General features: G+C 50.6%; 1 long non-coding RNA gene across 1 annotated transcript; it reads right to left on the bottom strand.

The window, feature by feature from the left end:
- Positions 1-212: 212 nt before the first annotated feature.
- Positions 213-19,625, bottom strand: LOC137863201 (uncharacterized). The gene is made up of 3 exons (XR_011100744.1): positions 19,480-19,625; positions 18,978-19,136; positions 213-1,785 (listed from the first exon to the last, which is right to left on the bottom strand). It is a non-coding gene; the product is annotated as an uncharacterized lncRNA (long non-coding RNA).
- Between the last annotated feature and the right edge of the window lie 6,503 nt (positions 19,626-26,128).

The following is a 26,128-nucleotide window of genomic DNA, read 5'->3' as shown; positions in this document are numbered from 1 at the left end:
GCCCGATTCGGCAAAATTCTCAAGTGTGTGACTAAAGCTGAAGCACATACTTAAGCACCATTGACTTCAAACGGTTTTAAGCACATATTTAAAATTAAGCAGAAGCTTTGATAACTTGGGACCTCAGTCAAAGCTAAGGACCTCCAGGAAATCAGCAGATCCTGTGCATGTTCAGGGTCTGGCTCCAAGCATAGGATACACATGCCGCTCCATGTAAACCCCCTAATTAGCACATAATCTGTAGGCTACCAGGAAATATTGGCCTCTTCTCGATCAGCACTGTCAAAGTCATGACAATGCTGCAGAAACCGTTCCCCTTTAATTACACGTGATCATTGAAGCTAACCACGTACTGTATAATTAGTACGAAAAATGAACTATTTAAGCAACTTGCATTTAACAAACAGTAGTGGCATTCTGATTGCAGTTCAGTATTCATTTACCATAGAAAAGATCTTATGCAGGAAATGGATTTTTCTGATTCTAAAATCTTGCAAACTTGAGTTTCTCCAGGGTTTTCAAAGAAGAAGCCCTATGTTCTGAGCAGGCTGGAGGGCCAGCAGCCACAAGGTAGCTTAGTGTGACCTCTGAGCAGGTTCCTCGGTGGATTAAGCCCAGCTATGTATTACTGTGAATGGAGGAAAACAAAAACAAAACAGAAAAAAAAGGGGGAAATGATAGGTTTTCTCTCATTTGACAGAGATCTTGCTTTTCCCTCTTTTTTCCCTTGCACATTTTCATGGTTTTGTAGACAGGTAATTACATGTCTGATGTAAAGACCAACCCTCATCATTCCTGCTTCAGAGCTGACAGGGTTTAGTTGCAATTTTATTACAGTAATCACAGTCAGTAGGACTGTATCTGGGATGCAGCTGGGGTGGAGGAGGGAAGAACAGCTCACTTGACCACCTAGTCAAGGTTTCTAAATGGGTGATGTGGAATCAGTCACAGAGTTACTGCTCTTACCTTTGGCTTCATCCTCTAAGCATGGGAGAAAGAGACCTGAAGCAATGCAGAGCCGAGCTAAGTTCTCACAACACAGACCAGGGTTGCAAGATCATCCACGCTCGCTTTCAGGAGCAGATCAGCACACCTGAGCAGAACTGCACCCAAGCCAGTGGATGTGCTCTCTCAGGAAGGCTAATTAAGTGGGGTGAACGCAGACAGTCCTAAGCTTGAGCCAAGTCAGCATCTCAGCCCAGCAGTTCCCGGCACTTCCATTCTGGCGTTAGCAATGGCAGAGCCAGCTCAGTCTGCCTGGCCTCCCCGCCCAGACATGCCCTTCGTTTCCCACGGAGCCCCACAGCTACATGAGCTTGGACTGCAAACCTTACACCAGCTAATTGCTGGTAGCGGCGTGGGCTAGTGAGCACATGTCATTTGTGGAGGACAGGAGCGAGAAACGTCTCTCTGAACTTACGGCACCACAGCCCACATGGGGGTTATCTTGCAGCTTCCTCTAAAGGATCTGGGAGCGGGCTCTGCTGGGGAGAAGCGGAGAGGACACCACTGCAGAAGCACTACATTGACCTTTCCACCAGAATGTTGGCACAGAGGCTTTGCTTCGTTGTCATTTGCTGGTCTGAGGAGGTCAGAGTCAGAGCTACACTACCAAAAACTGCCAAGACCAGGTATAAATGAACAAATGAGACGGTGAGAGAAATAAGAAGGAGTGAACAAACATTTGGTTTAACAGCAGCTTCCACTCACCTCTCACTGAATCTTGTCAAAACATCTTTAGCTCATCGCCAGCACTGCTCAGCAAGTGTCATGCCATCCATGGGCCTGTAGGACAAATAAACCCTTTTGCACGACCCGAAGAAAAAGGAAAGAGTGAAAACAGCTTTGCAGGTTTTCTAGTGGCAGAACAGCCAGGAGAGAAAACTGATATTCCCCGTACAGAATCCAGTGTAAAAGGCTGGACAGGAAAGGGGTCCTGAAATTACCATCATGAGCCTACACTTGCTCAGCAAGGGACAATCTTTGGATGAGGAGATAAAATCACAACTAAAATCAGGACGCCTGGTCACAACTCTGCTCTGCTGGTGCTATTGAACTCCCTTAAGCTGCCCTTTAGCAGCATGTCCCTTTCTGAAACTGCCAGCGCCTTTGTTCTTCTCCAGAATAGCTGCCCGCTTGTGTACACAGAGGCAGGGGAAGGTTGGACACTGTGTGTTGCATTGTACTGTCAGCCTAAATAGAAGCTGATGGGATAATAATTAATTGCAGTCTCCCTGTAATAAAAGACAAGACAAAGCAAGAGATATAAATAAAATCATCAAAGGAACTCACAGAATAGGAGCTGTGTCTGCATTTTGTGGGCAATTTACAAGCCAAAGGAAGGTTGGGAACCCAAGGACTGAAAAGCCATAAAAATCTATGGAGCCCTCACAAAACCGTGACAGCGTCTCACTGATCTGTCTTGTTACCAGGCAGAGGTATAAATTCCCTCAGCACCTCTGTTGTTTAAGGAGCTGGAAAGGGAAGGGAAAAGAGGCCTGAGGTGGGAGTGACCCCAGGCTCACTCAGACCCGAGCAGCGGGGAGGTGCCCTCGGAGAGAATAGGGGGGACAGAAGGCACCGAGCTCCGCGCCGAGGGCAACAGGCTGCCTGCAAGCGCCGCCAGCCCAGAGGTATGGGCTGGAGAGCTCTGGGCTGCCGGGAGCACTTTAATGGAGACATTTTTAACTCCCTTTGTACTGGGAGAGCTCCTTTCCTTATGGCCTGCATGAAAGCAACCCCTGCCCTGCCCTGCCACTTGCCAAAGCCCAGCTGCTTGTCCCTGCTCCCCGGCTGTTGTCGCCACTGTCACCTTCCAGCTCGGAGGGAAGGATGCGGTGGCGATGTTGGGGGGAGCCGCTGCCCCCAGCGCTGCCCCAGCCTCACGGACAGCTGCACCTGGAAACAGGGCCAGGGGACAAGGAGGGGAATCCTGCTCCTGCTCCCTTGCCATGAGACTGCAAGAAAAAAAAAAACATGTTAAAGAGGATGGATGTGAAGGGAAGAGACGGGAAGATCCTCTGTCCCAAACTAACCTCCCATTTAATGTCCAGTTCTCACAAAAGTCACGTAACCAGGAGCCTGAACACCCTCACAGCAGCACCAGTTACATGACACATCCCAGAAGAACTGAAAGATTATTTGGTGCTTTCATAAAAAAGAAAATGCTACAGCCCTCACAGACATATGGGCTAAACTGCTGCTGGAACAAGCCCCTTCTTCTAGGAAAATTGGCCATTATACATTCAGCTCATCTCCATATTGCCATTAATCCCACCACGGAGATACAGACACTTCCCTTGTTCATTCCCTAAAGTGAATGTAGAGTGTAGTAAGAGAGAGAAAGAGATGAGGCCGCACCTCTGCCTCTCTGGGAAAAGCTTTTCTTGGTAAATGGGTACACACCGGGGACAAGCTAGAAGCACATATCCTAAATCCCAGGCAAATCTGGGCTTTGTTTTGTTGTTTTTCTCCCTCTCTTTTAAAAAGTCTCCTTTCAGAAATTCCTCCTCTAGTTAAACAAAGCCAAGGTAAAGAAAAGCAACTAATTAAAATGAACTGCCATTACACAATAACCCCTCCCTGCCAAAGGCAAACACAATCTTCTTCCCCAAAAGAACACATAAGCTCTCAGCTAAACAATAATTTCCTTAACCCAGGCGGCAAAGGCTTTCTTTCACCCGCTACCTAAACAAGGAACAAAGCAACCAAGAGGAAAAAGTCACCTCCCTTTCCCCGTGCTCGCCTTGCCAGAACCCGACATCTCCACGCCAGCGCTGCCCGTCGGGGAGGGCAGCGTCTCCTCGCCTTGTACAGCCCGTGGGGCTCTGCCTTCCTCGGGGCAGTGAGCTCCTGGGGACGTACTTGGGGACCTGGTGCTGCAGCCAGGGCAAAGGGATCATTAAGGATCACTCCCTGCCTCGTGTCTCCTTGCAGACTGGGAAGAAGAGGCAGCATGGTCCTAAGAGTCCCTCTGCAAAGAGAGCTCTTGGCAGCCTCGAGCTTTGGTCTCACCCAGGGCTCTAACAGCTTTTGCATTTGCTTCTGTGCAAGCAAAAACCCCACTGCTGGGTTGGTTGTCTTCAGTGGCTGAGCCTTGGTTCTAAAAAAGCAGGAACCTGGGCTGCCAGAGAGAAGGGGCAGCTACGATTTACAGGTCTTCACATTTTCAACTTTCTTTGTGGTCCAGCTGGAAAGAGAGGAGAGCGCAAGCGATCCATGCAGAGCACAAGGAAAGCGAGGGGAGCTCTCCCTTCCCAGCAGCAGGGGTGATCCAAGAATCTAGAGGCACGATGCTCAGCTGTGCAGCGTCCCCCACCAGCTTGAAAAACCAAAAGCAGATGAATTTCTCTCACCACAAAGGCCAGGAAAGGCTCCTGTCACCCTGCAGGTAACCTGCGCTCACTAAGCAGAGCACATCTTTGTCAGACAGCATAGCTAATGCGCTGCGTGGGGGAGAGAAAGACAGACAGGGAGTTAATGTGTGTCCTTGACTCCAAGCAAGTTGAGAGCTGCAACAGAGAGTAGGAGAGATCTGGAAAACACCCAACTGCTTGTGGGGGCTGCCACCAGATTCTCCCTCCAGCTTGCAATCAGTCCTGTGGGTAGGGAGAAGGGATGCAGGCTCCAAGCCGCTGCCAAGGGAAGAGTGCACGGCGGGGCAAGTGAGCAGAAAACTCCCCGCTCAGCTGCAGCTGCGCCAGCTCGAGCCGAGCCTGCTGCTCACGCCTTGTCACCATCCCACCCCTGAGAGCAGCCCTGCTCAGACCCGCCGTGGGGATCTGCTTGTGAACGCTCCCTGAGCTAGCTCTGCCAGAAAGGGCTGCTGTTTCCCATGCTTTAAGTGTGCACCGATGCTTTGCTTCTGCCTCCGTGCCCTGCTGTGAGGGATGGATGTTTTGGGGTGAGCCACGAGACTCAGCATGAACCTAAGGGAGGGAGAGCCTGGGCAAGCAACGCTAGCAGTGCCTGGGCAAGAACCAACTCCATCAAGCCAGCTCCATCGACCCAGCTCCCAGGTCTTCGGTGCCCAGCAGCCACCCAAATGCTGTGTGCAGCCTGCTCGCTGTGTTAGGGGCACGGATCAGCCCCAGAGCTCTGACCCCAGCCCTTTGTTGTGGCACTCAGCTACAAGAGAGCCTCCTCACCCAGCTGGCACAAGCTCTACAAGCCTTTGCTGTCTACTGCACTCTCCTGGTCGCAATTTTTAGCTCAATCTATGACCTAAAACTCAAAACTCTTCCAGTGGTTTATGCAGGAGCCCCTGGGCTCACCCCCCAAAACCCAGCTCCATCCCTTCGTAGCTGCTACATGGCTGGGAGGACAGAAGTGGGGCTGGGAGCAGCAAGGGGCTGCCTTCCGTGACCTCAGGACACGCACGTTGAGGCCACCTCCTGCAAAAGGTCAGGTCCCCGACCTCATCGTGTTCAGAGCAAGAAGAGCGTGCCAGCAGGGTTTGCACACAAGCCTCTTTTACTTTGAGCTGTGCAGAACAGAGGCACGAACAGCTACTGCCTGCGCTGCAGGAAGGGACCTGACAGCAGAGGGGCATTAGCTTTAGCTGAAATACAGGAACTTTAGTTAAAAAGGGGTCTAAAGATGGATCAGACACTCATCTGATCACATCTTCAGCTACAAAATTTCCCCTTTCTCCTTTCTTTTACCTGCATCCAGGCAACGGGAACGAGGCTCACTGCTACAGTCATTATTGCACACACCGCTACGACCTGCTCGAGGTAATTCCTACTCTGGGGCAGGGGAGAGGGAAAGCGCCGGCATTTGGAACAGCTCCTGCTCAATTGTCTGGAAGGTGATTGAATGCTGTAGCACTTAGATCCATACCAGCAGCCAGGCGGGAGCGGGTCAGAGGTGACAGAGAGGATCTTGCCATGTGAATATAGAGTTTAAAGAGAAATATTTCACTCTGATCCCATTTAAAGCCCCACGTGCGGTGTGAGCAGGAGGAACATGTCCACAGAGAAGCTGTCTGTGCCGTGATGCCACCCACAGCAGCAACCAGAAAGGAAATGCCTCGGTCCCAGGCTTAGAAACTGCCCCAACCTTTGCACCAGAGGGGAAGAAGGGTGCAGGCATCAACTCTACTCACCCCGAGCACGGATCCCACACTTCTGCTCCTTTGATCTCTGCTTGTTGGCACGCAGTCTTGGACGGCTGATCAGCCAGATGCAAGATACGGCCAGGACCTTGAACCTCCTGCGGTTATTGTATCTGAACCATCTTGCCTGTCACGCAGGTTAGGAAACAGGACCAATACTCTGCATGGGAGCGAGCACGCTCTAACGCAGAACCAAAGGCAGTTTGAAGCCTTTTTATCAGTAAGCGATAACACCTGGACTTTGAGCATATATTCAGCTTATTTAGCAATTAGTAGTTAATATTCTCGCTGATAGAATGTGTGAACTGCAAGCAAGAGGGGTTTTTGGTCTCCTCTTCGAGTGCTCTTGGATCCTGGACTCCTTGGCAGGAGGAAGCAGCTGACGACAGCCACGGTGAGCAGCTGCTTGTGCCCGTGAGGAGCGCTGCTGCCCCATCTCCAGATCCTGCCGCCTCCTGACAGGCCTGCGAGGTTACTTGGAAGGAGGCAGCCGGGGGTGGCCTCGTGGAGTTTAATCAAAACTACAGTCACATCAGGGATCCTGTTGGGTATGGCACACACACAGGTGGGGGCCCAGTGTGCTCCACGGGACGGACAGGTTCCTGAGCCTCGTGAGAAGGTGAGGAACACAGCACGGTGCTGTTAGGCTGTCCGGGACAGATGCACCACGGTGACAGGCTTGGCCCAGTCACACCTCCAGCACACAGTGCCCAAAGACACTGGCCCAGTGATCCTCAGGTGTGTGGGCATGGACCTGCAGACCCAGCAGGGGAAGGAAGAGCAAGAGACAAAGCACGCAGGATGGCCACAACAATCTAACCTAGCTGTACTGCTAATGCTCCTAGGAAAGAAGTGCTGGACTGTGTGGTTTATTTCTGCTTTGCTTTACTGCATGTGCCCTAGGAGAAAAAACAGACACGAGCAACTCTCCCCCACTGCCACAAGACCTTCAGAAGAGAAAATGCTCCATCCAGCAGAGCTCCTGCATGCTCAGCTCCTGCAGACACGTGAGGACTGGATCAGGACTGAGCAGATGCATTGCAACTTTCCCTCTAATGGCTTGTACAGCACCTGAGGAGCTGTAGGCCTTCCTGTTAATGCTCCACATGACTCTCCGAGCTCTCTGCCCTTCACTCCTGGCCTCTTGTGATGCAGAGTTGAGCCCCTGTTCCTACAGCAGCGTGCAGACGGCACAAAGCTATTCTCTTGACCCTCCCTTTCAGGCCGATGAGATTTACCTGCTGCAGCCACGAAGCAGCTCGCAGACAGCAACAGCATCCTACCAGGCTGATCAAGGGCAAGAAGGCAGAAAGCTGCTAAGTCCTGAGGGGACTTGTCAGCTTAAACTTTATCTGCTCGAGGCCTGCAAGTCCTGAGGTAGTCCTTGCAGGGCATTATGCTCACAGAACAGCTCCCACACTTCGACAGTAGCCCCTCCATTCTGTGCATGAGCCTTCCTCCTTCACAAGGTTTTGTTTCACAGACATTTTCTTCTCATGAAGTCTCTGCCACGCTGCCAGGTGCACAGGGCTCCACTGCAGTGTGCCTGTAGTGCTGCAGAGGTGTTGTACGAACACCACATTACTTCCTGGCCCTGGGACCTGGTTAAGGAGAAGAGCCACATGCTCTGAACCCAGGGGAGCTCCCATCCCCACGGTCCTCCAGGGGTGGACAAACCTTATCACAGCAAGGCCAGGATGTTCCGTTCTGTAACCCCGGTGCATCGTGGTGCGACGACGCAGCCGCGTGGATCAGAGCTGAGTGGAAGGCACAGGATGGGCACCAAGGACTGCGCAGGCACAGGAACTTGGTTCACTCAACAGAAGATTAAAGTTGCACTGACTCAAGGGAACCTACTCCAGGGTTTGTCTAGGACAAACCTCTCAACACGGGGATGACAGCCAGGGGTTGGCATGATGGCTGCTCGCACACCGGGGGGTCACAGCTCCAGCTCAGCGGGGCTGCTTGTTCTCTGCCTTGATCTTCATCCCTCAGCTGTACTGAAAGGAAGTTTGTCCGAGACAAGCGTGTATGGCACACAATGTCAGCTTCAGAACAAGCTGCGAGGAAACAGATTGAGTTCTCTGTGCAAACCAACTGCGAATCCATTCCTTGGTGGCTTCTCTTGTGGGACACTTCAAAGGCACCAAGCATCCACAACGCAGCTGCTGCCCTGGGGAAGAAGCTGTTGAATAGCCTCCGTGAATGAGAAGTAAAAAATTAAGCAGTTAGATTTGGCACGTGCATCACAATAAAGATCCCTGAATGCTCAGCTTCTTATTGAACCTAAGGCGGGCTGTTAATTCGTTATTCACTTCCCAGCCTGGAAGGAAAAGCATGTTATACCCGAGGGCCAGAACCGATGAACAGAGCCATAAATCAAGCAGTTTACAAGACCAGCAATTAGGAAACAAGCCGACAGAAGGGAGAACTCTGTCAGTAATAAAGCAGACACACCACAGGATCTGCTGAGTGCTCAAAGCAACTGGGGACACGCAGTCCTTTCTACACTCCATCTCTAATTCTTCCAGCCATTTGCTGCCTTTTCCCTCTGTCTCCCATTTCCTTTTATTTCCTCCTGCTCCCCGTCCAGTTTTTCCTCTGTTCTCTTTCTCCTCTCTTCTGAAAAGCCAATCCCTCCTGAGAAAGCACAAACATACCTGCTGAGCCAATGGACTCACCAGCTGCTGCCCAGGAGCAGAGGCACGTGCTGGCACCAGCAGCTGCGTGCCCACAGCCCCGCGAGCGCCTTGTGTGCTGGAGGGAGTGGAGTGCCCTGCGCCTGCCCAAGGACTGCAGCGGTACCTGAGCTTTGGGGCAGGGGAGGACATCCCTGCAGGTCCCGGGATGGTGTTGTTGGGGGAACAAGTGGCTGTGGGCAGAGCTGCTCATGTAAGGAATGAGTGGGATGCCTCTGTGAGCACAAGTCAGGTCTGGTTCCCTTGACTTTGACCACTGCCCCTCCAGCATTTCCTACTCTATTTCTGGCTCCTTCTCCTGACTCACCACTGGAAATCCTGCCCTTGCTTCCCCTCCCGGTGTTACAGAATTGTGTGCAGCCCTGGACACTGGTGAAGTCAGGCCTGTGCAGCTGTTTTCTGCACGCAGCTCAGGCACATGCATATGAAACCTGAGTGCAGGACTGAGGTGTTTAACCAGGCTCTCTTGCTCGCTCACATATCCCCTCCTGCCCAGCACACTACTGCATCTCTAGGACATCACATATTTGGGAAATCACAGCCAGCATTGATATATTTTGTCTACATCAGCCTTTGGCACTTGGTATGTGTATAGAGAAGAGAAACATGTCAATTTTAGAGCCTTGTTTTGTCAAGGCAGGAGAAGACCAGATATTCCTCTCATCATCCCAAGACCAAGTGGATCCAGTTACCCCAAGAATTAAGACTGTGATATTCCACTGCAGCCTCAAGGGCCTGGAGGAATCTCAGATCTGTGCTGTTTCTCTATGGAAACACCCGCTGCCATCACCCAGACACCGGGCTAAAAGCACAAGCCACCAGATCAGCATTATCGCACCACGGCACATGCTCAGCCTCCGCTGGCCCAGCACATCCCAGCTCATGGTGCCGACACCTCCCAGGAGGAGGGTTCACAGCCCAGGGAGTTTCCAAAGTAACAAACCCACCTCAGCTGCTGAAGCCTTTTCCTTTTGGGGCTTATCCCCCCTAAAGACATCAGGCTGAGACTTGTGCTAGGCACAAGCACGCCCTCTGGAAGCACTGCGAGCTGCCCTCGTGCTGGCTGGCACAGCAGAGATGACCCAGCAGAGGCCATCAGCCAGGCTGAGAGCAGCGCATGCTGGGGAGCACAGGAGCAAGGAGGGTGCCCCGGGGATGCCAGGACAAGGCCCTGTGTCACCAGCGACCACAGCCACTTCCCAGGCAGGCTGCTCTCCTCTGCAGGGTGAAGCCAGCCTGTCTTCAGCACATCAGAGGCGCAGCTGATAGGCACTTCAAGGAAACAAAGCGCTGCCTTTGAGTGCACGTTACTCCAGCGCGCTCCCAGCTGTCTGTGGTTTTGATCTCAAATGGCGAGGCTAAAGAGTCGCTAGTCCACAAGAGAAGGAAATATCTCCTCCAAGGCTGAGCACAGAGGGACTAATAATCCACCTCCCCCAGCGCCGGGGCAGGGAGGCTTTGATGAGCTCTTTGGCAAGTGCTGTAGGAAGAGGCTGCAATATAGAGTTAACTAATTAGGTCGCTGCACAGCAAAAGGAAAATAAAGTAGAAATCGTTTCTGTTCAAAGCAGATTCCAGCGAAGGAGAGAACAGCTGCATTACCGGAGACAGGCTGCAGCGAGCTCCACAAGAAATCGGGGAGGGGAACGGGCTTCAAGGTCTTGAGGAAAGCAAATCCCAGACACGAGGCCACGGCAACAAGAAAGGCTCAGCAGCTGGGGAGTCCTTGGGAGATGACGGAAAATCCTCTTCAAAGGAAGGCTTTTCCCACCCAGATCTTGGCAGGCCACCACGAGCAGTTATGTTTTGCTTATCCGAAGTCTCTTCCAGGCCGGCCAGCTGCAGATTTCACACTCAGAATGGCTGGAGCATTTCTGAACCCATCCCAAATGTGCTTTGTCCTTTGATGACAGGATCCCAACAGACTGCGTGTGGGGTTGTAGAAGCATGCCCTCAGGCCTCCCAGTCCGTTATCTGATGGTGCCCTGGGTTCACAGAGCCATGGAAGGGGCACCAGCAGGTGCCCATCAGGAAGCATCCATGGAGCTATGCTCCTCGTTTCCACCTGTAAGCACTGAGCCCTATCAAGGAGATTTTGTCGGCCTCTTCCTCCTCCTCCTGCACCACCAGAAGACATTTTTTAGCTGCCCATATTGTACAGTAAGGAATAACATGAGAGAACAGCAACTGCTGGTGCTTTCCCCGTAGGTTTGTTTTCCCAGAAATGGCACGGAGGCTTTCCATGGCATCAGGTAGGCTTTGGAGCAGCACTTGACGGAAATCCAGCCGCTTGGCTTTGCCCCAGATCGCTGGCACCCTGGGAAGGTCAAAGCACCGCAATAAGCCATATGCTCAGCCTTGGCTTCCCCTCCCAGTGCCAAGGCATGTCTGCAAGGGATAAAGCCAGAGGGAATGTTAACTGATCACCACTGAAACGGAGCCTCTGCTTGGCTTCCACCCTAATTAACTATCAGGAGGCGATGCCGGAAGGCCCCCGCATTGCCAATAAAGAATGTGGGGTTGGTAATTAATTAGTAGCCTATTGGGATCCCAGCACCTCTCGCCCACAGCCGAGCTCTCCAGATTGATACAAAGGGGATTTAATGGAAACACAGCAGTTTTCCCATTATGGCCTAAAGCAAAACAGAACTAGTTTTTGAAGGAACCTCATTTACAGTCCTCTCACATGACTGATGCTTAGCACCTAACCCTGCAGGTACGGGAATGTATTGGAAAGAAACCTGCCTGCAGAATGCTGGAATAAGAGAGAAAGCCCCTCAGGTAATTTGGTGAGCTATCTCTGTTCACCATCCTCCATGCATAAGAAAACAGCCAGAGCAGAAGGATAACAGAGACAGGTCTGGCAGCTAATCTCTGCCAAAAGAGCAAGAAAACCCCGCTAAAACAGGACATGGGCATGAAGTGGGCATCAGGACATCCTGTCTGGAGGGGTCAGGAAGGGACAGCTTTGCTGGGCTGATAATTGTGAGGCCAAATACCATGACTCCTTCCCATGGTTGGAAGCTGGAGGTGAAAGGCCTCAGAGAGCTGGAAAGGAGACAGCCAGCAGAAGATCGGGTGGCTCTCATTGCTCATGTAGGGAGCAGTGATGATGGGTGATGTCTACAACCACGTTGTCAGACCCAGGGGGCAGAGGGAGGTCAGCAAGGGCATGAGGAAATCACATCAAGGCAGTCGAAGGTAAAGGACGCTCAGAAGACGAGATGAGGAGCAGCTGCCAGAGGTCAATGAATGATCCTGGAACAAGACTTCTCTAAGGTTACCGAGGGTTGCTCTGGCTGGAAAAGAGTACAAAGAGGGCATCCTGCTAAGAACAAGATATTCCTGTATCAGAGCCTGAGATAGCACAGTATCGCACTGACAGCAGAGGACAGGCTAGAACACCCCTGCACACCCGCAGAAAGAAGCCAGAGCTAGTGCTGACATGATAAAGAGGAAGCCATGTGCACTTGTGCTCTCCCTGTGAAGGGAAAATATGCCTCATACACACTAAAAAGGTGTTAGAAGCACTCAAACAGTTGCCTCAGACCACAGTTTCATTCCCTTATCCTAAACTTTGCAAGTGTCACCTTCTGGTTTTCCTCCAGCTCCAGCCACTCTGCAGTCTTCAGCCCTCTGGTCCAGCCGTGTTCCTCTCACCCACCGAAAGCTCTGCCTTCTCTGCAGCTACCTCAGCTCTCAAGCCCAAGCTTGCAGTTGCTCCATCTTCCTAACAAGCTCTCTGGCTCATTAACCTTTCATTTTGCTTCTCTTCCTCTGTTCAAGCTGAAGCCTTTCAAGCTCCCTCTCCTGACTTGAATTTCCTCTCCCTTGGACTCTTGCTCAAAGCAGAGGTCTGCCGTGCTTGCTGTGATGTCTGTCAGCAAGTTGCAGCATCTTCCTGACACCAGCAGCTGTGTGTTGGCCGCTCTCACAAGTGGGCACCATGCTGGGAGGTGCTGTAACCTCTCCCTTCAGACTCCTGCAATGTTCCCAAAAAATCTTGTCTCTTCCTGTCCAAAGGACATCGTTTTCACTTCTCTTTGTAGGCCCTCGTTTTTCCCCATACAGAAAGCTGTTGGTACCATGAAAATGTCAGCTTAACCATCAAGAAACAGATCAACTGGTATGAATCATTTGGAAAGAAAAAAAAAAGATCAGAACGGAAAAATCTATGATTCATCCACACCTTGGATAGTGTGTGCACTCATGGTCCCTTCATCTCAAAGGGGATAGCAGAACTGAAACAGATTCCGAAAAAAGCACAACAGATGGTCAAAGACACAGAGCATAATTAAAAGCACAATTACTGAAGGCACAATGAAGTAGGCTCAGACTTGTTAGCGTGTAAGAGGAAAGGCTTGCGGGGAAAAAGTCAGGGTGTGAAGTCATTACTGGTCTGAAGGGGGACTGGCTCTTCACCTCCTCTTCCAAAACAAGAGCTCCGGGCCAGCGATGAAGCTAAGAGGAGGGAGGACCAGCCCCACACAGCCCACCTTCTCTTAGACCAGGGAGGCCACCCTCCCTCACTGCTTCTGAAGCTGGTATAAGGTCTTAGCTTTGGGCTGGACTGAGGACCAGCCATATTTACCTCTGTAGTTCCCATTTCCCCAAGACTCTCAGCCAAAAATCCTCTCTTCCTTCACATCAGGAAAAAAACATCCCAATGTTCTCAGAAGACAGTTAATTACATTACTGCTGAAGGCCTTTCCTTGCCTTCCCCCATCTGTCATCTTTCATTCATTATGAAGGAAGCAGCCCCCATCTTATATCAGCTCACAGCACCAGTCCACCCACCAGATTTTCAGGGAAGCGCTGCCGTGCTTTTCCTTATTCATACTCATGGAAGGGAGGAACACCCACAAAGCTGATTACTTGTCTTCTTCAAAATCTTGCCCTGTGATTTCTGCAGGATGTTTGACAGCCATTAGCGCAGCGTAGCACCAAGACCACAGTATCACTTCCCTGCTCCTCTGTTCAACTCCACAAGGAGGTTCCACAAGGAACAAGTCCTCTTTGGCCACAATCAGGAAACAATCTCCTCCTTTGTGCAGATGCTATGAGTAAGAGAAGGGCTTTGCATTAGAGGGAAGCAAGACCTAGAAAACCATGCATTGCTTGCCCTGCCCTCCCAAGAGCCAATCAGTCTGGATGGATACTGTCAAGTGAAACGACAAGAAAGTATTCTGGCCTCCTTCCATCTCCTGGGCATTGAAGACACAGAAATTTTAGAAAAGACTTCACACAGCTCCAGGATAACCTTCATGCAGCCGTTTTTCACGCTGAGGGTGGCTAACCACTGGATATGGGACCGTGAAGATATAATAAAACCTCTCTGAAGGCCCAGATCACCTGGACCTAATTTTGAAGCTGCCTCTGAGCAAGGGCACAGACCAAAGACTCCCTGTGGCTCCTTTCACCCAACATTATCCTGTGACTGTAGGAGTATATGGCCCTGAAACAGCAGGCAGAATTTCACTTGCCTCGTTAACAGCAGGACTTTCCTCCAGGTGCAGAGCACCCCACGGAGCTCAGCTCTCCTCCTCAGCTCACTGGCACAAGGTGCCCACACAGCGGAAGAATCTGGCTCAGTCCCTGTGCTCGTTGCCCTTTAGATGCAGGAGAACGGCTCCTGTCTTGACAGCATTCCCAGAGGCTTGTAGATAAGCCAGAACTAGAGGGTGCCCCTGGAAAAGTAATCTGCAGGAAAAGTAAAGTGCTGCTGTGAAATGCTGATTGGTTTGCATTTGAGTTTTAGTGGAAGTGCACTTATATCAAGGTTTGACTCTTTAAAAAAGTTCCAGGTTCGTAAGAGCCTTGCTAAAGAAGAGTTCTTGGCAGAGGTGGGGTGTCTGCAAGAGAAACACCAGTTCCCATTGACAGATCCTCAGGATGAGAAATAGCCCTCCTGTACACACACAGACACCTCAGGATTGGCCTCCTGCAAGGACAGATTTTACATCCTCATCTGGAGATCATCATGGAAAAGAAGGGTTTTAGAAAGCCACTTCATAACCCTGAGCATCAGAATAAGTAAACGTGCAGCATCTCACATGCTTTGCTCAAGAGATGAAGTGTCACAGGCTTTTGATGGGATTCCAACTAATTCCACTACGCATACAAAAGCTGGCTTTAACTCTTCCTGTGCTATCAGCCTTAAGGTTTTTACATTCAAGCAGACTTTTAGTAAAACCTTCCACAAAACGGCCAAGTGCAGCAATTTGCTGTGCTCACTGCAGCCAAGACATTCTTTAGCCCTTTCTCAGTGCAGCTCTAGGAGAGATTGGACCAAGCTGCAGGGATATGGGTGGGAGAAGGTTGCTTCTTGTTGCTCTCCGTTGGGAATGCAGCAAATGTTTTCAGGGGCGTTTTCTGTACTGAGATCAATTGAAGTTGCTTGGACAGTTCTGCTTGGCAGCCTCAGCCAGTGCAGCAGCGTGGTGGAGGAGAGTTCTGCTAGTGGGAAACTGAAGCCCTTGCTTGGGGTTATGTGTTTCCTGAATGGCATGCAACTAGGGAGGAGTAGACAGAGTCACGAGGGGAAACATCAGAGAGCTCCCTTGGAATAATCCCCTTCGTGGAGAAGGGCTCGAGCAGCTGTAGGCTCTTCCAGATTATACCTTCTGAACCCCCAGGGTCAGCCAGAAAGGGGCTGGGTTCTTATTTCCTCAGCAGCCTGACTCTGGAAACAACACCCACTAACACATGCACACACAGAGAAGGGTTCAGCACTGGATATGCCCTCGTTTTCTACATATGTGATAACAAATGGGTGTGCTTGCAGTCCAGAGAATCCCCTGCTGCCCTGTTCAGCAGCTGGCTAGTTTCCTTTTCAATAACCAATGGATCCTCTAATGATACTCCCTGCATTCTGTGTTCTTGCAGGCACCCAGCTAGAAGTGCTTATGTGCAGTTAGACTCTGCGTGATGATTACAGATGATAAACGTAATTATTCTGGGTCCTGATTGCCTCTGCTTTCTTCGTTCTGTTGCTAATGTGTAAAACCACCCCAACGTTATCAGGTCTGTGGACAAAAACACTGTGAAGAGACAGCCTTCCTCCTGAAGGAAGGGCCACGTGGTCAGGGAAATGAACAGTTCAATGCAATGAACTGTTCAAGGCACTGAGCTGCAGCTGTGCCAGCCTCCTGCCTCCTGAAACACAAAGTCTTTAAGATGCACCTGAGCACTCTGCAAAACCAAGGTCAGAGAGTGATGGGAAGTGGGTTTCATTATTCGGCTGTAAAACCAACAGACAGGAAAACATCAGCGATGAACCAGTTAGGCTGACTCAAAGCAGCGCTGTCACACAGGTATCACAGAATGCAGGATTTTAGGAAGCTGAACAACATCAAATCTCCTGAAGCAGCAAAATGTCCCGTCAGACCTGTTACTAGCATGTGTGAAGCTGTGGGGTGGGAGAACACGTTCCTGCACCAGCCAGGAGCCAACTGCCTTCAGATTTGCAGCAGCAGATGGAATCCAGAGCACAGATCTCCGACTTCTGTTCTGAACCAGAACTGGGACCCGATGCACCAGCAGCGCGGTGCAGGGAGGCTCTGCTCTGCCCAATGAGCCCAGATCTGCTTAGTCAACCCTGGTTTCTGGGGGATCTGCCATGTGCTGAGCAGCCACACTTGGACGTGGGTCCATGGAGCAGCAAACACGTGCTGTGACACCGAGCAGGACCTGCACAGGGGAAGCAACAGATGGCAGGGCCACTCACTCTCTGGTCTTCTGTTGTCTTCTCTGTACTCCCATATGGTCCTGTTCGTAGAGCTGGGGGTGAACTCCCTTTTACACGATCTGTTCCACATGCTGAGGGACAGAACTGGCAAGGTCTGGGCGTCCTGAAGAGCAGCATAATCTTTCCTGCTAATCCAGGAGAAGGGCGGTATTGGGAGAAGGCTGAGAGGCAGAACGAACAGCAAGGCTGGCAGAGCTGAAGCTCACACCCAGCAGCCCTGTTTCCTTCCCGCATGACCTGGCTCCTCAGAGACAGCCAGTGCCTGGGACAGAGCACTCTGGAAAACAAGGAGTTCTTTAAGTTTTCTTATTAGATAAATAAATCAATCCAGTGATCACGAGGCCCTGAAGCCAAAGTGGCCAAGGATAGGAGAAGCTAGAAAAGCTTCAGTGAGGACAGGTAACAAGAGACGTGTTTACCACCGAGGAGAGACAAGGCTTCTAACACTAGCAGGCTGCTGCACCACAAACATTCCCTATGGCCTGGTATGGCTGCACAGAGATATTTACACGTACAGGCAGGGAGACGCCAACCCCTGGCTGGTGAACAATCAACTTTTATCCTCTCCAGACCAGCAAAGCCAAGATTTCAGTAAACACACAACCCCAAAAATGTGCCTGCGGATTGGGTAGAGCAGAGCCTGTGCTCTCCTTGCCAAATAACAAAGCCATTCTCCTGTGGGTGGTTTCATGGTGAGGTTTCTGTGGGGAGGAAGTGTTTCTAGTGGTCAAGGCAGGGAGCAGGGGTTCAGCAGACCTGGCTCCCATCCCTGGCTCTAGGCAAATCAGGGGAGCTCTGACTGCAGCAAATGCGCGCTCTTGCAGGAGTCACTGCTGCCCTCTGCTCACCTCTCCTTGCTCAGGCACAAATTGCTCCTCTGAGGAACAGAGACGCGGGCTTTTCCCCACCTGACAGCGCTTCCTGACCTTGCAGGGTTATTGCGGAGCTCATGTGATTGATGCCTGAAAGACTGGCAGAGCTCTTTGGATGACAATCTGTCTGGAAGGTATTGGAAGACGTGCATGTGCAAGTGCTGACACGTGAGAAGGAGACACGCATCTCACACGCACTCTTTACTTCCCTCCACGCTCACAAGTCTCTACCCAGACTTGCTGCATCCGCTACTTGTGCATTTAAATATTTACAAGATGGGTCTGCAGAAAACCTGTGTTTCAGAGCAGAGTAGCCAATGCTCTGGCTGAACAGATTTCCTTACAAATACCCAGCCCACCTCCCTGCTTGCCCAGACTCCACATTTTACTCACAAAATCAGCGAACGTGAAGCCAGGCCGAAAGCCTACGGCAGATACAACCCAGCTCTACTCAGTTCTGATGGGCTGGTGTGAGTGACCTCCCCTGGCCCCTGCATCGTTCCCTCTCCACTTCATCCACAGATGTCATTAACCTGCTGCTTATCCCCTCCTCCAGCTCATTAATGAAGACACTAAAGAAGACTGGACCTAACCCTGATCCCTGTGGCATGCCATTAGATAAACACCTCCTTGAAGAGTTCCCATCAACCTCTTATGTATGAAGGACTGTTGTCCTGAGGTGTGCATAGCTATTAGAGCTAATGACTTCACCTGTCACAGCTTATTTGCAGTGAACCCCACAGGGAGAACCCACCAACCGCATCAACAGTTTGTAAAGACAAAAATGAAAGAAGGAACACCACATTGTCACCCAGGATGGCTCTGTGTTTAGCGGGCACACCGGGTTTGTCTGTTTACAATGTTTTATCTGACTGCTGTTTGTGATTTCTCTCCTAATTTTATCTGCATGCTGTTATTTTTTTTAAAATCTTCTCTTACCTTGTTGGCTGCATTTCAAAAATAGGTGGCATGAGTCAACTGCAGTGGACCAGTGTAAAATCTTGTAAGATACTTCCCTCAAGTGGAGGGAATAAAAATCACTCAACTGCGTGTCACAGCCTCTGAGGTACCTCAGGTAGCAGGAGATAATGGGAGATGGACACCTACATGAGGTAGAATCTGCCAACCTGCTTGAAAGGTGCTAGGAGCGTAGAGAAATTATCAGTGATACTGCAAAATAAACCTCCCTGCTCCACAAATGTCAGGGCACACAAGACAACACCCAGCCACCCTTTGTAGCAGATACCAAAGGAGCATATGCTCTGACAACCTGTCAAGTTACTACATGGACAACTAATGTATATCCATGAGCAGGTTTTAAAAAGTCCTGAATGCAAGGTGAGCTGAGCGTGCCAAGTGCTCCTACATGATGTTTCAGCAGACGTGGAAGAGGCTGTGGGGTGAAATACCTGAGCCCTGTACAACAAGGGGGCCTCGTCTAGCAGAGCCTGCAGCGAGGCTGTGAGGGACAGACGGGAACGGAGCGAACCAGATACAGATTGCAGTCTGTTGGTAGAGCTGGTGTGGGTGGTATCTATACTCACCCTAAGGCTGATGTCTGATCTCATGATCACTGTTTTCCTCAAAGCAGGCAATGAAACATGAACAAAGAATTCAGATCTCGCTGTAGTTTTACTGTTACGATGATAGCAGCTCAGCTCTGGTCTCTTCCGCGTACATTGAACAGGAGAACATTTCATCTCCTGCAAATGAAAAGAGATAAGAAGGGCTTAGCACAAGGCAGGATTTGTCTCTGTAACTGATCGGTCCAACAAAGGGAAACACAAACCGTTTATTACAGAAAATGAGTTGTGCCATCGAGGCAGATGCCTGCAATTATTTCTGTTAAATATTATGTTTCATTAACTGTAAAATATATAATTAATAAACTTGCCCCCTCGTTTTTGTTAAGTTTCACTGCAAAGACCTTATTACTGGAATAAATCTTTCTAGCAGCGCATGTTGACAGAACAGAGGAAGGTGCACGCCCCTGTGTGTGTGATAATTTCCTTATGCGAAACTGAATTATTAGGGAGGAATAATCACCTCTCTTCACAGCTACGACTGTAGATACACCCCACTCCGAGACTCGTTGATTAAGCTCATGCCTCTTAGAAGCAGGGAAGAAGACACTGCTTTGGCTGGCAAAGATGATTTGATCTGAAAGCCACCACGCTCTTCTTTCACTGGCAAGTCTGCAGAAACAAAATGTAAAACTTGATTTTTGATTCACTCCATTAAAACAGTCCATTAAAAAAGTCTTCTGCCTATAAAGCTGTTCAGAAAGACCTCTGTGGTTAGGCTGCTACCCAGACTCTTTTATAAGCCCTGTGTTCATCCACCTCACAATACTGTAGAAGAGCTGCAGGACTGTGATTTGCTTTCCACATACATCAGAACTGTTTAGATTTGGGGATGTTTGGTGATGGCTGTTAAACCATACCAATTAGAAATGCTTCAAAAATGCTGCTGAAATTTGACTCCAAGCATAAAATTCCCCTTAGATTTTGTCTCCACTTGTGATCTTTACCTCAAGCTAGTTGATTGCCAGTTCACCAAGGGTAATTAAAATATTTCCAAAGGCTGTTCTGGGCAATCTTTTTTGCCTTGCTGCAGGCTACAAATGTTCGTGGTTTGCCCTAGGCCGACGTTCATTCCTGCCTGAGTTGGCACAAGCAGCGACGCATGCCAAACGAGGAGGAAAGCTGCCTCCATCACAATCCTCCCCTCCCAGGGCAGGTGGCAGAGAGAACAGGAGACCAGAGGTGGAAGGAAGGAGTGCACGAGCACTCACTGGGTACAACTTCTGAGCATCGAGGAGACAATAAAACTCTGGGAGGAGAAGAGGGCTGTATGTATTTTAATAAAACCCTGTGATCTCACTGTTCTGAGATGTCTGGATGCCCCTCAGCACAGCCAGGAGGCTTCACAGATGAGGGAGGGCAAGAGCGCTGCAGGTCATGTGTGCTGGGAAATGCACGAGCCCTGCCTTGCAGCAGGTCAGGCCTCAGGATACTGCACGAGATAACCTCACCCTGCTGCTGCCCTGAATCTAAAGAAAGGGGCCCATTCTCCGCATCATTTCAACTAGCACTTAGGAATGTTAAAACAGCCAATCAATTTGATTACACAGAAATTTTAGAGTCAGCAAATTATCTAGTTAAATGATGCGTATAGAAATGTTAATTCAACAGCAACTGAAACCTTCTTAAATTTCTTACCATCTGAAGGCAATAACCCTATATGAAGAAGAAAAGTGAGGGGCTGTGCATTCTGTCCTTGCAGAAGAAATCATAACAATATTTTAGATATTGCCTGTAACATAACCTCTTCGCAGTTACACAAATAGCACAGGTTGAGATTGAGTTTGGAAGTACAGCAATGGAAGCTCTGAAATTGCATTACACAACCATTTGCCATGGTTTTGCTCCAGGGGAGGGGCTCATAGTTCAGCTCATCTTCATCAACGCGTCTCTCTGCATAACCATTGTGTATGAAAGTATAATTTTACTTTTGTATACAGAAGTATGATGACACTTGGCTGTATGACCCGCACACCCCTATCCCTCAACAGCTACGAACCCCTCTGTACGTACATGCTGACTCTGCTGACTATCAGGCATTATTTTGTTCCACTGGATCCCTGCTGGGTCAGACCACGAACACTGGAAAACGAAGATGGAAAAGTTAAGCAGCTGAACTCTCTGGCTCTTGGGCCGCACAAGGGGGAGGGAAGAGGGAGGCAAAGCATCTGGCTTCCCTGCTTCTCTAACAGCCTGGCGGGAAGGCTGCTGTCAATTCCGCCTTCTGCCTTGTTGGAAGAAAGTAGAAGTGACAAGAGGCCCTCCAGGCAGGCAGCCAGGAACCAGAAATTCAATTGAGTTACCTCCCGAAACTGGACTTTTTTGGAGACCCTTTCCCTGAAATTGTTTTGCCTTTAAAAAAAAATAAAAATCATCACAGTTCAGGGCCAATTCATCACCCGTGGTCTCCTGGCTCTCCTTTCCTCCAAAAACGCGTGATTTGCACAAAAGGATTTCCATTTTCCAGGCTGCTCTACAACCAGCCTCACCCACAATAAATACACACACACATAAATATGCACACACACACGCATGCATAGACACAAACACTTATTTATAGACGCAGGCATTGTCCCAGACAGATAAATACACGGGCGCGTTTCTTTCCTATATAACAGGCAGGGAGAGAGGCGATGCTGCAGCTGAATTCACTCTACATTCGGTGATTAGGAGACAGAGTGTGGGACATACGGTCTATCTCTAGGGCTTAGACCAACCGGTTATTGGCTGGTGCTGCTGTTCTCTAACAAGCCCCTGGATATATCACTGTGGCTGTAGAGAAATGCAGCTGAAAGAGCCTTTCACTGTCAGTAGCAATCTGTCACTTCATGTATCTTACCCTGCCTCTTCCAGCACAAAAGCTTCTGAGCTGCAAGTCGGTGCTAGGAGAAAGGTCATTTTGCAGGTAGGCTGGGGTATTTTTCTTGATTTCTGGGAATGCACGGCCAGCTTGAGGCACCGTCTGGATGCTGCAGCATGCATTTCAGCTTCACATATGCCTAGCTATAATTTAAGACAAGGGAGCATTTCCATTACAAATCCCTCTTTTTTTTTTTTCCTGCGGATTTATTTCTTAGCTATTTGGCTTCACTTTGGGGTGAACCTTCATAGAATATATTCACAGGCAGGGAAAAACTATTTTTCTTGTACAATGTTTAAATCCAACTCAGCCTCTTTGGGTTGTAAGATGGTGAAGGAAATTACGTATGCACACAAACACTCACAAGCACATACAAAAGCTTATACAAACATATGCCCTCAGAGAGATCTGTTACAAAAAAGACAAGCCAATGCAAATAAGCTCAATTTTAGAAGTGAATTAATTTGACTGACTTTATTATTCTAAATTATTAACAAGTTCTAGCAAACTTAGAATGCAATAACCACACATGGGCTTTCATCCGAGTTAAACAGAAACAGATAACTGCTCCTGATATACGTGGTATCAGCATAAATCTGGGAGAGCGAACTTGGAGGCAGAAACCCGGCACACAATGAGCCCCTCTCCTTGCAGCATGGTGTTCGCAGCTCCTGTACGGCTCTCCTCCCCTGAAATATTCCAGTGCAATGAATCACCCTCTGACAATGCCAGAACCCCCCTATTTTCGCGAATGCCAGCTGAAACCTGACCTCCGCAGCACTCTAATCTGTTTATGACTTGGTCTGGCTTAGCAAGCCTGTTTTGGGGGCTTTTTTTTTTTTTTTTTTAACTCTTTATCGATTCTACTTTGATGTAGTCCAATAAAGCACATCGACAGAAGCAATTTATGTTGCCTAGTGCCTCTAGTTCCAGGAAAGCCCATAGCATATATGAAGAGAGGTAAAGCAACGTCCAGGTTACCCGCTGCTTATCCCAACCTTCCCAGCTCCGTTCAATCCACCTCCACAACTGAGATAAGGAACAACCGGAGCTGGCACAGCAGGCACCGGTTCCAGCGGGGTGCAACCCCTGCTGCCAGGACTCAGGACCACTTGGCCTGGGGAGCTGCTCATGGAGCCCCTCGTCTCTCTCCCTTGTCTCAAACGGTGGCGTGTAGCTCCCTGCCTGTAAGGTTAGGCACCTAAAGTGATGTAGAAAGCCAAGCTAAGAGGAATCTATGCCAGATGGGCCAGCCCTGCAGGTAAGCGCTGCCTTCCCACAGGCTCTGAAGGTACTGGTGTGGTTGGAGATACCAAATGGAGGAGATGGAGGAGTTCCCTGAGGACCCCACAGCTCTGCTGAGAAAAGACAGTGGCAGGGTGCTGGGGGTGGGGGTGGTAAGGTGTCCCCATGCTGTCTGCTGCCCAGAGCCAGCCTGCAGCCCACAGGAGCCTGCCCGTGCCAGAAAGAGAAGCTCAGCTCCCCTGGCACATGCCTAGAGAAGGATGCTACGCCCCAAGGATTCCTTGTGTCACCTGGCAGAGGCTCTGTAGCCTGTCTGGGGTTCACCTCCCCATCAGTGAAAGGGGGATGTAAGATCTCCCCTGCACTGCAGCACTGTCACGCTAACGATGTTAATGAACATTGTTCCAGCACCGCTGAGAGCCAGATTAGGCAGCCAGGAACTGTTCAGATTTATCCTATCAGTTGGAGATGCTGTGGCTATCCTCAGGATATGCTGGATTCCCTCTTCCTTTCTTGCTTTCACACTCAGATCTTCCCCGAGGCTGGGAAAACACTAAGAACATCATCCAGGAAAGATGTTGAGTGAAACCCGTAGCGTTTGGTGGCTCCTGGGAGCAATGCAATAGTTTTTCTCTTTAAAGAGAACTTCTGGCTACAAGGACACAGCAACAGGGCAGAGGAGGATAGCTGAGAGCTTCAGAGACCGGAAAAGTGAACCCACATTTAGCCACGGGGAAGTTTAAAGTTCCTGATGCATTTTTCCACTAAGTACAGCAAATCCCCCACACGGAGCAGCAGCCCAGGTGGCCACAAATGCTGCAAGGCTAACTGCCTGCACGGCGTGCGGGCATTAGGGAGGGCGTGCGGAGAGCAGCTGAAGACACGGGGTCCTTCAGGGAGGCAATGCCACCTGTCAGGAGCTGGGTCTGCCACGGGACGGCTCGGGAGGCATCTGAGAGCTGCAGGATTCCCATTCATCCCAAGCCTCCCGCGGGTCGGAAGCACTGCTAGAGTTTCGCTCTGCGTCAGCCGCTGCTGCGCTGCGCGAGCGGCGTGGCAGAGAGATGGCCACCAGGCACCTCCTGGGCCTGAGGGAGCCCGGGTGGGGAAAACGCAGCTCAGCACCCAGCAAAGGGGAAGAAGATGAAAGAAAACACGGGCTCTGAGCCTACCTGGATCTGCTGCCACTGCTCAGGAGAGATACCATGGCTCAGCCCGCCTCCTTGCAGGGCTCCTGCTGCAAGGAGCAGGGAAGCTTATTGCACATTCCGTCAGCATCAGAGCACAGGCACCTAGCTCCAGGCTCTTCATTTATAAACAGAAGAGCTGAAATGCCTTCCATCCCCTCACGGAGATCCTTGCTCGGTGCCAAGAGGATGGAGGAATTCCCCCCCAGCTTGTGCCACACGGGTCTGTGAGCCATACGGGTAGGTGGACACACACAGGGACAACGGCACCACAGCCGGGCTGCAGCCCAGGTGGGCAGCGTGCTGGGTGCTCCAGGAACGGGACCTGCTTCAATTTCTGGAGGGACTGCAACAGTCCTGGGTGATACGTGACGGGCACAGCAGTCTGTGCAGTCTGGCATCCGTGAAGGTCCCACCTGTGGCCCCAGCACGCTCCTCACCCTGCACCGACTGCAATTCCCATGTGGTGGTCACCGAGCAACCTGCTGGGCCCGGCAGGACCAGCACACCAGGCTTCCTGGCGCTTCGGCCAGGGCTTATGAAGCCGTCACGCATTCAGACTGTCTACAAACAGAGCCAGCATGGCTCAGGACGCTGCCTGCTTTTCACCTCATTGTCATTTTCGGTCACTGTTACTGAAAGGCATTTCGGAGCTTCGAGACCTGCTGGAGAGATGGAGGCCAAATTCCCAGCCCTTCCGCCTCCCCACTTCTCCCCTGCGTCCTCTCTTCTGGAAAGCCTTCCCGTGCTAAGTATAGTTCCTAACAGGTGCGTGACCAGAGGGGACTGTCAGGGCCGCAGCTGTCCCCACAGAGGCCTAGATCCAGCTCCATCTGTCTCGCTGGAGTTATCCACGCTGCCTCACTGTGCTCTTCGGACATGGGATGGGGGAGCATCAGAGGTTCAGCCGGGGAGGAGATGCGTGTACACGCGCACACGCACGCAGAGGGAGGATAACTGTGCCGGGGAATGCCACAAACAAAGCCTCTGACATCAAACTAATGCATCCTTTGAGGCTTTAAAGAGCCCTTGCCACACACAGGCAGGCTGCCAGCTAACTCATCTCTCTGCCTTGCCATGCTAACAGCCTGATGCCAAGGTCAGGCTTAAAACAAAAGCTGACTGCTTTGTAATCCCCTGAGCCTCATTTGGGGATGCCACAAGACTGGTAAGAAGCAGTGGCAGAAAACGTTTGGCTGGAGCCAACCCCAGCACCAAGCTGTCCCTTCACTGGGGAAGGAAATAGGGAAACGGAGCTGTGCTCACCATCTAAAGGTGCTCCCTACCCCTTAAAGCGCCCTGCCATCACGTCAGGCTGATGTGGAAATAATGAGGAAATAATCCTTTTGCAACACACCACTGCTCCTTGCCACTGCACGTTGCAGAAGAGCAGCTGATGTGTCCTGGGATGTGTTCTGTGCTAACAGGCTGCTGTGACTTAATAGGAGGCTGATGAAAACCATATGCAGAGAAGAGGACGGTACCTTGACACCAGCACCACCGCTGAAAGAACAAGGAACGGCTTTCTGAACTCCCACAGTGCCTCCACACAACACACCCTGTGCTGCACTTGGGCCACAGGGTCTGAACTCAGGGAGCCCAAAGCCCCAGGAGCTGCTAAGGGGCAGGGCCCAAAGCTGCAGGGCACTCGGGGAAGGGGCGGGCTGAGACAGACGTGTGTAAATCTTTGGCAGAGAGAAAATCCATTTCCCCTCTTTTATTTCTTTGTTAAGAAGAAACCACACGGCTGCTAGCAAGCCTCTGCCCTGTCACAGCCTCCCAAAGGAAGAGCGACGAGTCCCTGGAGCTTTGTGGGGGGA

Source organism: Anas acuta, chromosome 12, assembly GCF_963932015.1.
Source record: "Anas acuta chromosome 12, bAnaAcu1.1, whole genome shotgun sequence".
Taxonomy (NCBI): domain Eukaryota; kingdom Metazoa; phylum Chordata; class Aves; order Anseriformes; family Anatidae; genus Anas; species Anas acuta.
The sequence above is the reverse complement of the archived record's forward strand: the minus strand, read 5'-3'. Positions and strand labels throughout refer to the sequence as shown.